Source organism: Chenopodium quinoa, unplaced genomic scaffold (assembly GCF_001683475.1).
Source record: "Chenopodium quinoa cultivar QQ74 unplaced genomic scaffold, ASM168347v1, whole genome shotgun sequence".
Classification (NCBI taxonomy): Eukaryota; Viridiplantae; Streptophyta; class Magnoliopsida; order Caryophyllales; family Amaranthaceae; genus Chenopodium; species Chenopodium quinoa.
This window is the reverse complement of record NW_018745650.1, coordinates 326,744-341,452: the sequence shown is the minus strand read 5'-3', so window position 1 is coordinate 341,452 and position 14,709 is coordinate 326,744. Positions and strand designations below refer to the sequence as shown.

The 14,709-nt window shown below is 39.5% G+C and overlaps 1 long non-coding RNA gene across 2 annotated transcripts; it reads right to left on the bottom strand.

The window, feature by feature from the left end:
- Window positions 1-5,394: 5,394 nt before the first annotated feature.
- LOC110716958 lies at window positions 5,395-11,052 on the bottom strand. Of its 2 annotated transcripts, XR_002510638.1 has the most exons (6): window positions 10,695-11,052; window positions 6,957-7,051; window positions 6,785-6,883; window positions 6,634-6,691; window positions 6,044-6,184; window positions 5,395-5,619 (listed from the first exon to the last, which is right to left on the bottom strand). It is a non-coding gene; the product is annotated as an uncharacterized LOC110716958 (long non-coding RNA). The 2 variants fall into 2 exon arrangements; XR_002510637.1 differs by having other exon boundaries at window positions 5,395-6,184; window positions 10,695-11,047.
- Between the last annotated feature and the right edge of the window lie 3,657 nt (window positions 11,053-14,709).

The window sequence follows — 14,709 nt, the reverse complement described above, 5'->3', positions numbered from 1 at the left end:
TTTCAAAAATCCATCTGAGCACGGCCATGCATTTTCACAGTCTCGCTCTTCGAGAGTCCTTGTAAACAACAAAGACATATTCCCTATTGTTAATAGGGGGACATTCCCAGTCTTGTACTGTAAGCTTCCCTTACTTAGATGACCTAGTTGTTTGAGTGTTACCGTTATAATCCCCATTTACGGCAGACGTTTGATAACATCAAAACGACTAGTACTCAAACAAGAGAACTTGCAATACTCATGGTCGAGGAAAAAGGTTCCGATAGCTATAATGAAAAATATACTTATGACGATTTTAAATCTCTAAAAGTATTCTCATAGGTCGATCCGGTATAGTTCTAAACCAATACCTGTGCAAATGATTTATGACAATCATGTCCTCGTAGCACAAGAAACAATGCTATAAATCATACTACATAATAATTTCAAGTGGTCATTAATCGTCCATCGTTTAAATGACCTCGATTAGGGATAATTTTTTATTAAAATATTCAATGTTCACTTAACAGGTGTTTCTTTATCAAAGACATGGTCTTGATACCCTGTTTTAAATATTCTCAAAACTCGATTGGACTCATTATTTAATTCTACACCACAATTAAATAGATATGGAGTAATCATATATTTGTAGAAAATTTAATTGCTCCAAAATTGAATGGTTCAACATAGTGTTTTACATTAAGACATCGAGTTTAAGAAAACACCTATACAAGGAAATCAAAGACAATATCCAATATGCTTGATTCCCATTGCCTCAACGTGCTTGTTGTGCTTCACTTGAGACAAAGGTTTAGTCAGAGGATCGGCTACATTGTCGTCCGTTCCATTCTTACAAATTCTGATTTCACCCTCGGATTTGCATTCCCTTAGTGTGTGAAATCGCCACACCAAGTTGACCGATGAACTTACGAATCCAAACTGCCTCCTTAGCTGCTTCCGAAGCTGCCAAATATTTAGCTTCAGTTGTAGAATTTGAAGTGGTGCTTTGCTTAACACTCTTCCAACTAAACGCTCCTCCATTTCGGCTTGGAGTCTTTCCTGTCAGTCTAGAAGCTCGCGTAATTATAACCTTCAACAACTAAATCATTACAGCCACCATAGACCAGAAATTTATCCTTTTTCCTTTTTAGGTACCTTAGGATATTCTTGGCCGCAGTCCAATGCGCCTCTCCTGGGTCTGATTGGTATTAGCTCATAGCACTCAAGGCATACGATACATCTGGCCCTAGTACATATCATGGCATACATGATCGATCCAATAAGCGAAACATATGGAATCTGACTCATCCTCTCTCGCTCATCAGGTGTCTGTGGACACTTTTTCTTGTTGAGAGTTATGCCATGGGACATGGGTAGGTGACCTCTCTTGGCCCCTTCCATGTTGAATCGTGCCAGTACCTTATCTATATAAGTACTTTTGCTCAATCCAATCATCCTCTTAGATCTATCCCTATAGATCTTGATGCCCAATATGTATTGTGCCTCTCCGAAGTCCTTTAATGAAAAGCACTTTCCAAGCCAGCCCTTTACAGACTCTAACAGTTTAGTGTTGTTTCCAAAGAGTAATATGTCATCGACATATAAGACTAGGAATGCGATGTCACTCCCACTAACCTTCTTGTAAACACAAGACTCATTTGGATTCTTGATAAAACCAAACTTACTAATAGCTTCATCGAATCGCAGATTCCAACTTCTGCTTGTTTGCTTTAGTCAATAAATGGACTTCTTAAGATTTCATACCTTCCTGGCATTGCTTGGATCAACAAAACCTTCCTGCTGTGTCATATACACAGTTTCATCCAAAATCCCATTAAGGAAGGCGGTTTTGACATCCATTTGCCATATTTCATAATCGTAATATGCAGCAATCGCTAGGATGATCCGGACGGACTTAAGCATTGCAACTAGCGAAAAGGTTTCATCATAATCAACTCCGTGAATTTGCCTGTAACCTTTTACCACTAGTCTAGCTTTGTATATAGATACCATTTCCATCTTTTTCTGTTCTCAATTTAAAAATCCATTTGCAACCGATAGGTGTGTAACCTTCAGGCAAATTAATCAAGTCCCAGACTTGATTTTCAGACATGGAGTCCATCTCTGATTTCATGGCCTCTTGCCAATTTGTAGAGTCGGGGCTCGTCATAGCTTGTTTTACTAGGCGAAAAAACAAATTCCCCACCGGTTCAACCCCCCCCCCCCTTTTCCACCGGTTTTGAACCGGGTTAGATTTGGAGGGTGCTAAAACCCCACAGATTTCGCATCGGTTCAAAACCGGTGGGAGAAAGGACTTTTCGCACCGGTTCTGGGTGAAAACCGGTGTAAAAAACCTCACTTTTCGCACCGGTTCTTGCTTTGAACCGGTGCCAAAAGTGCCCTAAAAAAATAAAAAATATATAAAAAAAAAAATTTCATCTTTTTCACTTAAATTGATACATAAACACTAACATATATATAAAGTAACATATTTTCATTATAAAAGGCTTTAATATTACAATTTTCGTCAAAAAAATAAATAACATACAATCTGATAGAAATTATAACTTTTACATGAAAAAAAAAAACTTCGGCTTTTCAGATGTAACAGAGAACTAACAGGAAGTTTTAGGCTGAAGATTGTTTATCTAATAATATCAACTGATTCTAACGTATACACAATACCTGATGGATGCCACAACTAGCTTCTCACATTACCCTGTCTCTGCAAACTAGGCTGACAAAGAGAGCCTCAACTATTCTTTATATTTGAAGAGCGGAAGAGGCTTAAGGATGTGGTTCATGCTCAGGCTTAAAAAACTGGTTGTTCTTAGAGATGAAAGCCATACCCAGCGATAAGACTGATGAATGCTACCATGCAGACAAACATAAGCGGAAATCCATCCTGCACTCTTCTTTCTACTTTTCTCGATTTTAGAAAAGACTGCAGAAAATTTTAAAAGACAAGGCATTAGCCATAAACAAACGCCAAAAATGAGATCAACATGGTCTATTTTTAGCAACAGCCAAACAGAGGGAAAATGTGCAATAATTATCCAAGTCAATAATAAGCTTCCTCATGGCCATAGCCTGAACTAGACACTTGCCTAGGCCAAAATATGAGATATAATTGAGGGCAGCCAGATTTTGCAATTACAAAGAGGTCTTCAGCCTAAACTTGAGGAAGAATTTTTCATGTAAAACTTCCTCAACAACGTACAAAGATCTGATTCTGACATAAAGATCACCTTTCAGGCTGTTAAGTCTTTTTAGCTCCCCAAGTTGATCAAACCATTGCCTCTGACTTGCCTTTGATAAATCCACTACAAACATACTCAGCACGCGAAGGTAAGTCAACTTACTCAAGCCCTTTGGCATAGTACTTAGTTCATAACAATCCATTATGTCCAATATCCTCAAGTTAATCAACTTCATCAAATCTTTTGGCAACTCTTTCAGGGGACATAGTTTTAGGGCATTCACTGCTAAAAACCAAGCATCAAAAGCTGAGGTGATGATAACATGGAGGAGATCTTTAACAAAAATGAAATCTAATATTAAAGGTAAAAAATAGTAAGCAGCACCTCAAAATATTCTGTTTTAGCATTTCTTCTTCTTCCTTCAGCTTTACAATCTCTTGTGCCATCTTAGTTCTCCTGGAATATCAAAATTGGTTAGTTGCCTTAGTTTAGGTCAAATTTGTTGGGATATAGGAATGAAAGAAATAAAGATTGAACGAGATAACATAAATAACTTAGTAAGGGCATTCATGATTACCTCTCGGCACAATGGACACTTCTCCATCCATAACTAGGATGTCTTGATCTTCGGTGAAGACAATACTAAAGTATCTATCTTGTTGAGATCTTGGCCGTTGCGACCTATGCAGGGTAATAGGTTGAGCATTTGCATTGTCGGTTTGACTCTGACCAATGTAGCCAGCTGCTTCTAAAGCACTTTAATTGTCAGTTTTTCATGTTGACTTTATTGCTCTTCCTCACGAACTTCGTCGAGTTCGATTTTCCTCCCAATTGTCATTTTGGAAAGGTGTTCCTTCTCCAAAAAGACACCATCAAGAGAAACAAACATTTTGTTCTCGAATTTGTTGTAGAAGTAATACCCCTTGGTTTATTTTGAGTAGCCCACAAAGAAACACTTGTCTTATTTTGGGTGAAGTTTGTCAGAAATTAATCTCTTGACATATGCTTCGCAACCCCAAATCCTATGAAAAGACAACCTCGGAAGTTTCTTTATCCATAATTCATATGGAGTCTTTTCGACAGCTTTTGACGGAGCACGGTTCAGTGTTAGTGCCGCAATTAGAAGTGCGTGTCCCCAAAAAGAGATACGAAGTTCACTAAGACCCATCATTAGTCGAACCATGTCTAACAAGATTTGATTCCTCCGTTCGGATACTCCGTTCCATTGTGGAGTTCTGGGAGGTGTCAACTTTTAAAGAATACCATTTTCTTTCAAGTGATCGTCAAATTCATGGCTCAAATACTCGGCACCTCGATCCGATTGAAGTGCTTTTATTTTCTAGCCAAGTTGATTTTCAACCTCACTCTGAAACTCTTTAAATTTCTCAAAAGATTTGGATTTGTTCGACATAAGGTAGACATAACCATATCTACTATAGTCATTGGTGAAGGTAATGAAATATCGATAACCATGCCTTGCGGGTATGCTCATTGTTCCACATACATCCGTATTTATTAGACCCAATGTCACTTGCTCTTTCTCCTAACTTGGAAAATGGCTGCTCTATCATCTTACCTAATAGACATCCTTCGTAATTTTCAAACAACTCCAAGTCGAATGAGTCAAGAACACCTTCTTGAAGAAGTTTCTTGATGTGTTTGATGTTAATGTTAATTCGACTCGATGGTCTTAGCCCTTTTCGCGGTATCATTAATTTGTCTAAACATATGCAATTCTATCACTTGGCGAAAAAGGCAAATAGGCACCGGTTCAAACCCCCTATTTGGCACCGGTTATGAACTGTTGGCTATTTGAGGGATGTCAAATCTCTGAAGATTTGGCAGCGGTTCAAACCGGTGGCTATATAAAGATTTGGCACCGGTTAACCGGTTCCAAATACCCTCTCTGGCATCGATTAACCGGTGCCAATTACCCATGGCGCGCTTTTTTTTTTATTTCAATACAATAGGCACCGGTTTTGACTAAGAACCGGTGCCAAAAGTACCCAAAAAAATTTAATAAAAAACTTTTGGCACTTGTTCTTTTCCAAAACCGGTGCCAAAAATGCCTTAAAAAAATAAAAAATAAAAAATAAATTTTTTTGCTTTTTTTTCACTTAAATTTTACCAAATACTTATATATAATCATAATATACATAAAACACATATATTTTCTTCAATAACTTGTAATATTACACTTTAAAAAACTAAAAAAAAAAAAAAAAAAACACTTGAGATTTCAGTTGAATGCTGACTAGTACACTTGGATCTTGTTTTGGTTTGTTGAGAAGTTTGCTGTGTTGATACTACTGTGCTGCGGTCTGTTTTCCTTTTGCAGCCATGTTGCTGGTTTTCTAAGGAGCTGTGATGCTGAGCTGATGTGTTGCTAGGCTTGTTCTTGGTGGTGATGCAGATGTGTCTGTTTTCTATGCTAATTCATCTTGCAGAGAGCAAACTTGAAAGTAAGGCAGGAGGAATGTAATTATAGGCAGAATTAAAAACATAGAATTTCAGCACAACATCTTAATTCCTATCTAGGGTCTAATAAATATATACCTTCAAACGTTTTAATATACTGTTGAAACATATACTGTCAAAGTTCCCAGATATATTATCCAAAATTTTCCCAACAATATTTGCCTCTTGAATTTAGACAAAACAGACTTGCTATTGGACTGTTTTTTTCCCAAATTGTGACTATTTCAATAACAACTCCCATCAAAATAAATCATAGGGTGTCATAGAACTTTAACTTCAGCTTATGCATTACCCAGCTAACCAAAGTAATTACACTGGGTTATAGTTCCCCTCAACTTCCTGATAAATCAAGCAATCAAATTAAAACTAAAAGAACCAAGCATCACCTTGTCATGCATAAATTTCCACATAATCCCATTAGCTTGATTCAAATAGCTCAATTCCCAAATAACAGCCTTCCATTAAACCGAATTCCATTAGCTTGATTCAAATAGTCCATAGCATGATGCTTTTCTCACTGTAAGATACTAGTACATGCCCAAAGAATGGAAAAAATGTCAATACAATACTACATGTCTAAAACTAATATAATAATTTGAGCTAGCTCAAGCAACTTCTCAGCTAAATCTTGAGATCAAATATAGCTCTAAATCACTAGCGATAAGATCCAATACCAGTGAAGATTTGAAATTAGGCACTTGATAGATTGCGTATGAACAATTCGTATATTAAGTATAGAAATTGAAGATTATGACACTAGCTAACTCTCTTTTTCAGAACCACCACCCAGGACATATTAATAGACGCATGTAAACATGTATATCAAATGTCAACAAACCTATAACTATCTTGTTCAGATTCCATTGAACTTTTGATTAAAATCAGCAATATCAAGCAATGTGTATTAACCTCAAAAGTCAAGACATTGTTTATTGAAGGTGAATTAAAAAAATCTATAAAGCATTAACGCCCTAACCTCTCAAAAGATTTAGCACCCGTGCAAAAATCACTATATCCCCAGGAAAGGCATCAACCTAAAAGCAACCATTACAATGTTTACAAACATATATGACAGGAGAAATAGTGTAGCAATCATAGCATCATTCATTGAAACCAAGTGTACTTACAGGACTAAATTATTTAGCTTCTTTGTCATCAAGCTTCATTTTTTCTTGTAAGGCTTTAATTTTTTTTGCTCTTTCTTCTAAGAAATTCTTCAATGTTTCCTGGACAGAGAACATGAAATTAGTATAGATTAGATTAAAAAACAGTGACCTTGACACCAAACTGGGCACTCACAACAGCTTCACTTGCGGGAGTTGAGGTACGAAAGAATACTGTTGTCACTTCCATTGCCTGCTCAGGTAAGTCCATGCGCAACTTGAGTCCCATTTCTGAAAATGCAGACAAAAGAGCCACATGATCCCCTTGTTGTTGAAACAAATATTTCGTAAGACGATAAATATGATCAAATAGAAGTTCTAAGATGTATATTATCTTTGAGAACTCAATAAAGCGCATCAAGGAAAAAAGAAATTTAAACTAATCAAAAACTAATTATAAAATCAGATTAAATGAAACAGCAGCTACACTAGAAACAAAATGTAACATAGATGAAGGTTGCAGGCAATCAGGAAGAACAGAGTGATTACAGGATCTGTTGAACTGCAAATCATTTCCCAATAACAACATTCCATTAAACCGAATTCCCAAACTATTTTCCAAAACAAATTTAATGGATATGAGAAGGACATTGGATTAAACAAAACATATAATCTTGTTATTTCTTCCAAAGTAAAATGATTAAAAATGTTAGGAAATATAATATGAAGAAAATAATACAAAACTGCTACACAGCAACTATGAAACAAATTAAGTGATGACTTATTCTAATAACTAACATCTTGTTTGGTTTTTAAAGATGCTAAAAAATGGAAATTAAGGAAAGAGAGAGGTTATGGTTTATAGTTTGTTTTAATCGGTTAGACTGGAAATGGCTCCTTAGTTTGGTTAACTAATGATGAACTGCTATAGACTTTCAAAGAAAACAAAGAGTAATTTAGGAGATTCACAATTTATTTTCATGTTTAAACCAATATTTGTTGTTTTGGAAGAAAAAGAAAAGTAAGAATTTTACATTGACAGATTTTTGTCATCACTTCCTTTCCTAATCTGCTCAACCATATTCCAAAGCTTTTGATTAACACACGTGGCCTCTATGCCCATTGCTCAAATTTATAAGAACTGTGAGCTATTTTTCTATTTTGTAAATAAAACAAGACACATATAGTCAACCAAATAGATTACCACACAAGCAAAAACTTAATCTAGGACCAATAGTAATTGTTACTGTAAAAAGATCTTTAGCAGTTAAGTTTGCTTTGTCAAGTGCAGATTGTGTTACCTGCAAATGGGGAAGAACGAAAATAATAAGAACAAAAAGTTCATTCATACTTCGTATTGCTTGCTTCCAGCATTCTAGTTAATCCAATTACTCCGTAACACCATTGAGCTATCAAATAGAATGTAAACTTCACTAAATCAACTGATAGGTCATATAACAGAAAGCACTCCAGCAAACATACATACTAAGCCATAAAAACCTATCTTATGTAGGGTTTCGTAGTGACCAACATTACGCGGAAGGAAACCCACCAAGACTTGCCCCTTAATTAAAACAATTAACAAGCATATTAAACTTAATCAGACAAGATTAAGAACAAGAATTATACCTTTGTCGCGTGCTTCGCTCCCAAAGAGCTCTTACTTCAAAATCCCGAAAACACGAGATCTCCGACGAATCGTACCCTCGACCCGACCCGAGCGTCCTAAGTCTTGAAGGTTATTCAAGACCCGGACAAAATAATTATGAGTTTTACGAATTAAAGGTTTACTCTTAATTAGAGTTGCCTTTTTAATTCCACTCAAGGTTGTTCATTCCCAAATACCCAAGCTTGGTATTTATAGGGAAATGATCCCTTGATTTCCAATCTCTCATCAATGTGGGAAAGTTGGTAAAATGATAATTATTTAATTCCAAAAATTAAATGATTAATCAATTCAATCACAAATCGACACATGGCACAATAATAGATAAAGCCAAGTGAGGAACAAGGCTTGGGGGGAACCATTACCTTGATCCCTAAGGCCTTGATTTGGTCCCCACACCCTATGCACAAAACCGGGTCAAGGAGGGCTAGCTGGCTGCCAGCTAGCACTGCCTTGCTGCCGAGCACCCCAGCCAACCAGTGCGAGCTGGTGCTGGGCTGGTGCTGTGTGGTGGCGCTGGTGCGTGCTGGTGCTATGCGCTGGTGCTAGGCGCTGGTGCGTGCTGGTGCTAGGCGCTAGTGCGTGCTGGTGCAGGCCCTAGCACTCCTACCCACTGCCTCGCACACTCACACACACCCACACTACGCGCACCCACGCATCCAGCCCCATGCTCGCAATGCCTAGCATGCGTGCTGCTAGCGAGCCACGCATGTTGGGCTTGACGCTGCTTGCTAGCTCTCCCTCGCATACACTTGCACATCCACACGCACCAGCCTCGGCCATGCACCATGCACTATGCATGCATAAGCCTCGGCCAAGCACCATGCACCACGTATGCGCTAGTGCCTAGCACTAGCTGTGCTTGGTGCGTGTGGTCCTACCATGCGCCCAGCATTGTGTTAGGGCCGCGACGGCACCCGGCCATCCTAGGGAACGCATGGTGCGCCTAGAGATGCTGCCTAGGCTGCGATGGTGCCCTGCCATCCTAGGGCACGCATGGTGTGCCTAGTGATGCTCTTTGGCTTGCGATGGTGCCCAGCCATCCTAGGGAACGCATGGTGCACTTAGTGATTTTGTATAGGCTGCGATGGGCTGTGATGGTGCGCTTAGCACACTTAGTGTGCCTAGGCTTGCGCCTAGCCATGCTAGGTGCATGCTAGCTTGAACTAGCCTAGAATCAACATGGCTATGCCAATGCGATGCTAGGGCTATGTTCATACTTGTCGCTTTGTGATTTTGCGACGCTCGGTCTCGACGCCCTAGGCTCGATATCCGACGTCTGTATTCATAAAACTCTGTCGACTCATTAAATCCTTTCAAATTAATTCGTCGTCTCGGATCGGTGATTCGATTGGGTTCGACCCGAAGGGTTCAGTTAAGATTAAGCTGTAACATCAATTATACATTGATATTACTGATCGGAAGCGGCCTTCACCTAGGCATTCCGATCACTTGACCTTACTGAAGAATTAGCTCCGTAATAATTCTGAACCCTTTATCGGAAGAATACCCTTGTTGGAAGGACACCATTCCTTTCATCTTACTGCTTTAAATAGGCACACATATAAACTAGGGCAAGCAACCAAGACAATGTTACTTAGTTCACCTGACATATCAGGTTAGGTAGAAATGCTGCCAGAAGTTGAGGGATTGCCAGTCACAACTCACAAGTATTTGATACAGGGAACTAAACAAACAAAGAGCTTCAGCGTTATAAGAGTGATGCTGAGCATTAAGTGCAAGGTGATATTATCTTCCAAAAGTTAAGCCAACCCATGAATTTGTGAAGCCAATATATCTCTACTTGAAGGTTCTCTAATTTGGTCGGATAACCCAACTGTTCTCTTTTTGAGCTAATAAACTCATCAACATGAATGTTGCGATTTAGAAAATAGGAGCAACTCAACTTAACTTAACTACTAATAAAAATCAATAACCAAGCATAATTAGCAACCCTAAAAATCGCATATTCCAGTGAATAAACCAAACTCAACTTCACTCAATTATATCGACTCAATTATACAAAATTTCCAATCAAATCTATAACAAAGCACATCAATCAAAGTCTAGATCAACTAAAAAGCTCAATCACGACAAAGATTTGAGCAGATCCGATAAAATAACCGAACATACAAACAACACCAAAATCAATAGGGTTTTCAACTAAAATAACTCAAACAAAAAAATACACCAAAAAAAACTCAAAATGAATAATTGGACCAAAAGAACAAAATATAACGCAAAGCTAAATAACCAAGAAACCCTAACCTCGAATTTCTGATTTTTGGTTCGAAATTGATTCGAATTCGTTGTTGTTGAAGATGCACGCACATCGATTTGATTCAAAATAGACGAACCCTGAAACCATAACCTCCAATATTGTAGAAAGAGAGAAGTAGAAGGATATTGAAGAGAAGAAAGGAAAGGGAAAGTGGCGGTTATGGAGAAGGAGAGAGAAGGAGTTTGAGGAAAGTCCTTAGAGAAAGCTCAGAAGCCTCTTCAATGGAGAAATTCGAGTATGCTTCAATGGAGGAGAGAGAGAGAGGCAGATCAGATGAGATAGGAGGAAAGATCGTGGAAATGAAAGCAAGAGAAAGAAAGAGTATATCTGGTTTTTTTAAAAAAAAATAGATTTAGAACCGGTTTGAACCGAACCGGTGCCAAATCCCTTTTTCCCTTTTTTTTTTACAAAAAAAATATCTTTTTTATTTGGCACTGGTTTGAACCAGTGCCAAAAAGATAATTTGCCACCGGTTTGGCTGGAACCGGTGCCAAAAGCTTGTTTTCCAATCCCGCCCGTTTTTTTAACCACCAGTTTCCAAAAACTGGTGCCAAAGGTGGGGTGCCTTTGTCATTTTTTCACTAGTGTATAGAACATATACACAAGACATTTCAAAAAACCAACCATTGATTAAGTCTTGTGATCAAAATAACTTGGTGTCCAACACCATAGATCAAGACTATGTTCAAAAGCATGAGAAACAACCATTGTTTAATTACAAGCCATAGACAAAATAAATGTCCCTACAAGCACGACCAAAAGACCATCTTTGACATCTGCTTGTCAATACACGTGGTATCCAATACCCTCTCACTTGTGATGCCCTCTCACTTGGTTCCTGAAAAGGAAACATAAAGTGAGTTACACATGGTATCCAATACCTATGAATAGCTTTATACACAAGTGTTAATGAAGATACCTGAGGCAGATGCCACATTCCTCTCCTCCTCATTCTTTCAGAAGAGCTTGCATTCCCTCTTGTAGTGGCCTTGCCTAACACAATAGAAGCATCGCATCTTGATGAGGAATGAAATGTCGTCGTCAATACACCTTCCTATCAAATTAATCCTAGTTTACCTAAATGAGTATAGAGGCAAGCAAGGGTCGAGATCCACGGAGAAACGGGAGATTGCAAAGCTAAGCGCTAACAGTAGAGGATAAAATAAAGGGTGTATATGAATAAGAGAGACGGAAAACAAGACAATGAATAAACTAAGGCTAACAAAATTACTCTAACAATTAACAAAGACTAACAAGTATTGGAAACTATGAGATTAAAAACGCTAGGGGGATCGGGGAACGTCAAACTTGGGGATTAAGAGCTAAACACATAGATAATCAAGGATTCACAAACAAGGGATCAAAGATCCTACTTAACACAACTCATTCCCATGCAATTGATTAAGCAATGTATAAACTATGATTTATCCTAACATGATCACTCCCGCGTATCAATTAGGACATGTAATAATATAGTCAATGGTGCACAACATCAACCATATAACAATAAGCATAAGTTAATACAACAAGGGTTTAAATCCCCAAAAATCAAGTATTTAATCAAATAGCAACCAATTCATCCATTCCCCTTCCCCTAGCTAAAAGTCTAGCCTAGGAGAGAGAAACTGCTCATATCAACAATACCCAAAATATTAGCCATAATCAAAATCATAAACATAACTATCAAGAATACTTGAAATATGTAAATAAACCAAAATAAAAGAGATTAAGATAGAAAGAGCTTACAAAGCTTCAACTTTGTATTGAAATAAGAAAATGGGTTTTTGAACCTTCAATGGTGAACCACCAAAAATCCTATAGAATGCTCCAATATTGATTACAAGTGATTAGGGGATTTTTCCCCACCAATCACCATCTGACAAGTGGACCAATCAGGTTCCGCCATGTGTCCGTCACATGGGCCAATAGGAGCCTGACACGTGTCAAGCAATGATCCGTCCACCATGGACTAATTACGACACGACACGACACGTGTCCTTCCCATGACACCTGGGATAACCGGTCACCTAGGCCCAACTTCCGAGGGAAGCCCAATCAGCCCAAGGTTAACCTAAACCTAGATTGGTACGTTTCCCGAGGTTATAAATACCTCCCTTAATCCTCATTAAGGGAGATTACAGGCTGAACACGCTAAAGAAGTTGATTACACACATTAAACACTCTCACCTAGAGAGACCCAATCACTTTAATTTCCGCATTAATTACTCCTTAATCAAGTACTAACTTGACCGTCGGAGGCGGATCTCCAACCATCCGGAGCATACGTTTGTTTTGCAGGTACAGGCGTCCGGTTCCAGTCTCGGAATTGTAACTCTTCGCAAGACATCAGAAAACCCCGAAAAATTTGGCGCCGTCTGTGGGGAGAGTACTTCTGAGATGGCATCCACGTCTGTACCGACTCCTGAAGAGAGGCGTTCCCTAGACGACCCTCAAGTTCAGTCGGACCACGATACTGAGAATGAATTTGAAGTTGAAGCTCACACAGCTTCAGACGGGGACCCTAAGGGCCCGACGTACCCGTCATACCTAAAGGAGGGAACGGGAACATCTTCAAACTGGAAATGAGCCAGCAGGCGCACCGCCTGTTCGGCAGCAGCCGACTGATGGGTCTGCTCCCATCACAAGGAGTGATCTCATGACCTTCATGAGGGACTTCAAGGGAGAAATTCAAGAGTTGATCAACAAGAAGCCGCCTGCTCTGGACAAGGAGCAGTCGGCTAAGAAACCCTCCACTTCACAGAAGAGGAAGCCAGTTCAAGGGCGAGAGGCGACTCCTCATCCTAAATCTAGGAAGCGGGAGCCGACTGCCCTTGATTTCACAAAATACTGTTTTCCTACCCCAGGAAATAGGAAACCTGTTCGTCATATTCAGGCGGACGGGTCGAGGAAAACATACACAGACGTTCGGCTACTGCTAGAGCAGAAGAAGAGTGACCGATTGTCAGAGTCGGCCTCTACTTCAAACTTCCAAGACAGTCTGCAAAATACCTTGATGAGGCATACTCAGTCGTATCATGAGAGTCAGTCAGGCGGCACCTCCCGTCAGTCCGGCTTTCATAGCGACCAGGCGGTACCAAACTAACCGTTTGTACAGCAACAACAGTATTTTTTACAGCCACCTCCGTTTGGTTGACATGCAGCAAAAAATGTCCAACCTATGGACTGGCAGCTACGGTTGCTTAGACTTGGTGAACAGTCGTCGGCCTTCTCCAAGGAAATTACTGAAGCCGCTCAGCCGGCCAAAGTGAAAAATGTATTAGTAGGCGCCTATGACGACACTACTAACCCAGAAGACCATCTGATGGCATTCACCAACTTGATGTACCTTCAAGGGTTGGATGATCCCACTTGGTGCAAGTGTTTCCCAGCGACTCTCAAAGGAATCGCACAACAATGGTTCGGCAACCTGCCGACTGGTTGTGTAAATAACTTCAGGACGCTTGCTTACTTATTCACCTCCAACTTCGCCATGAACATCCCTGCGAAGAAGACGACCCTTGATTTAGGAACAATTCAGCAAGGCGAGAAGGAGGGGCTTCGTTCTTACATCAGGCGGTTTAACCTGATGAGAATACAGATTCAAGGGTTACCGGATGAAGTAGCCTATACTGACTTTTTCATAGGTCTCAAAAACGGGTCGACCTTCAAATTTGATTTGGTCCGAAAGAGGGTGGCGACTCTTCAAGAGGCCTTGATTGAAGCGGAAGCCTATATACAGGCGACTGATCTTTGTGGTACGGTAAAACAGTCAGACAAAAGAGAAGGACGACAGAAGTAGTCGTCAAACAAAGACGAGAAGGGAAAAGAGGTCTGGGCGGCTGGTTCCTCTAAACAGCCGGCCCAGAAAAAGAAAAAAGAATTCAAGCCATACTCCCCAAAGTATGCGTTTAACAAGGATAACCAGTTTATCCTAAAGGAAATCAAGGGACAGATCTCAATTGAGAAGCCGGTCCCCATGAAGGGTTCTGCAAACAGTCGGAA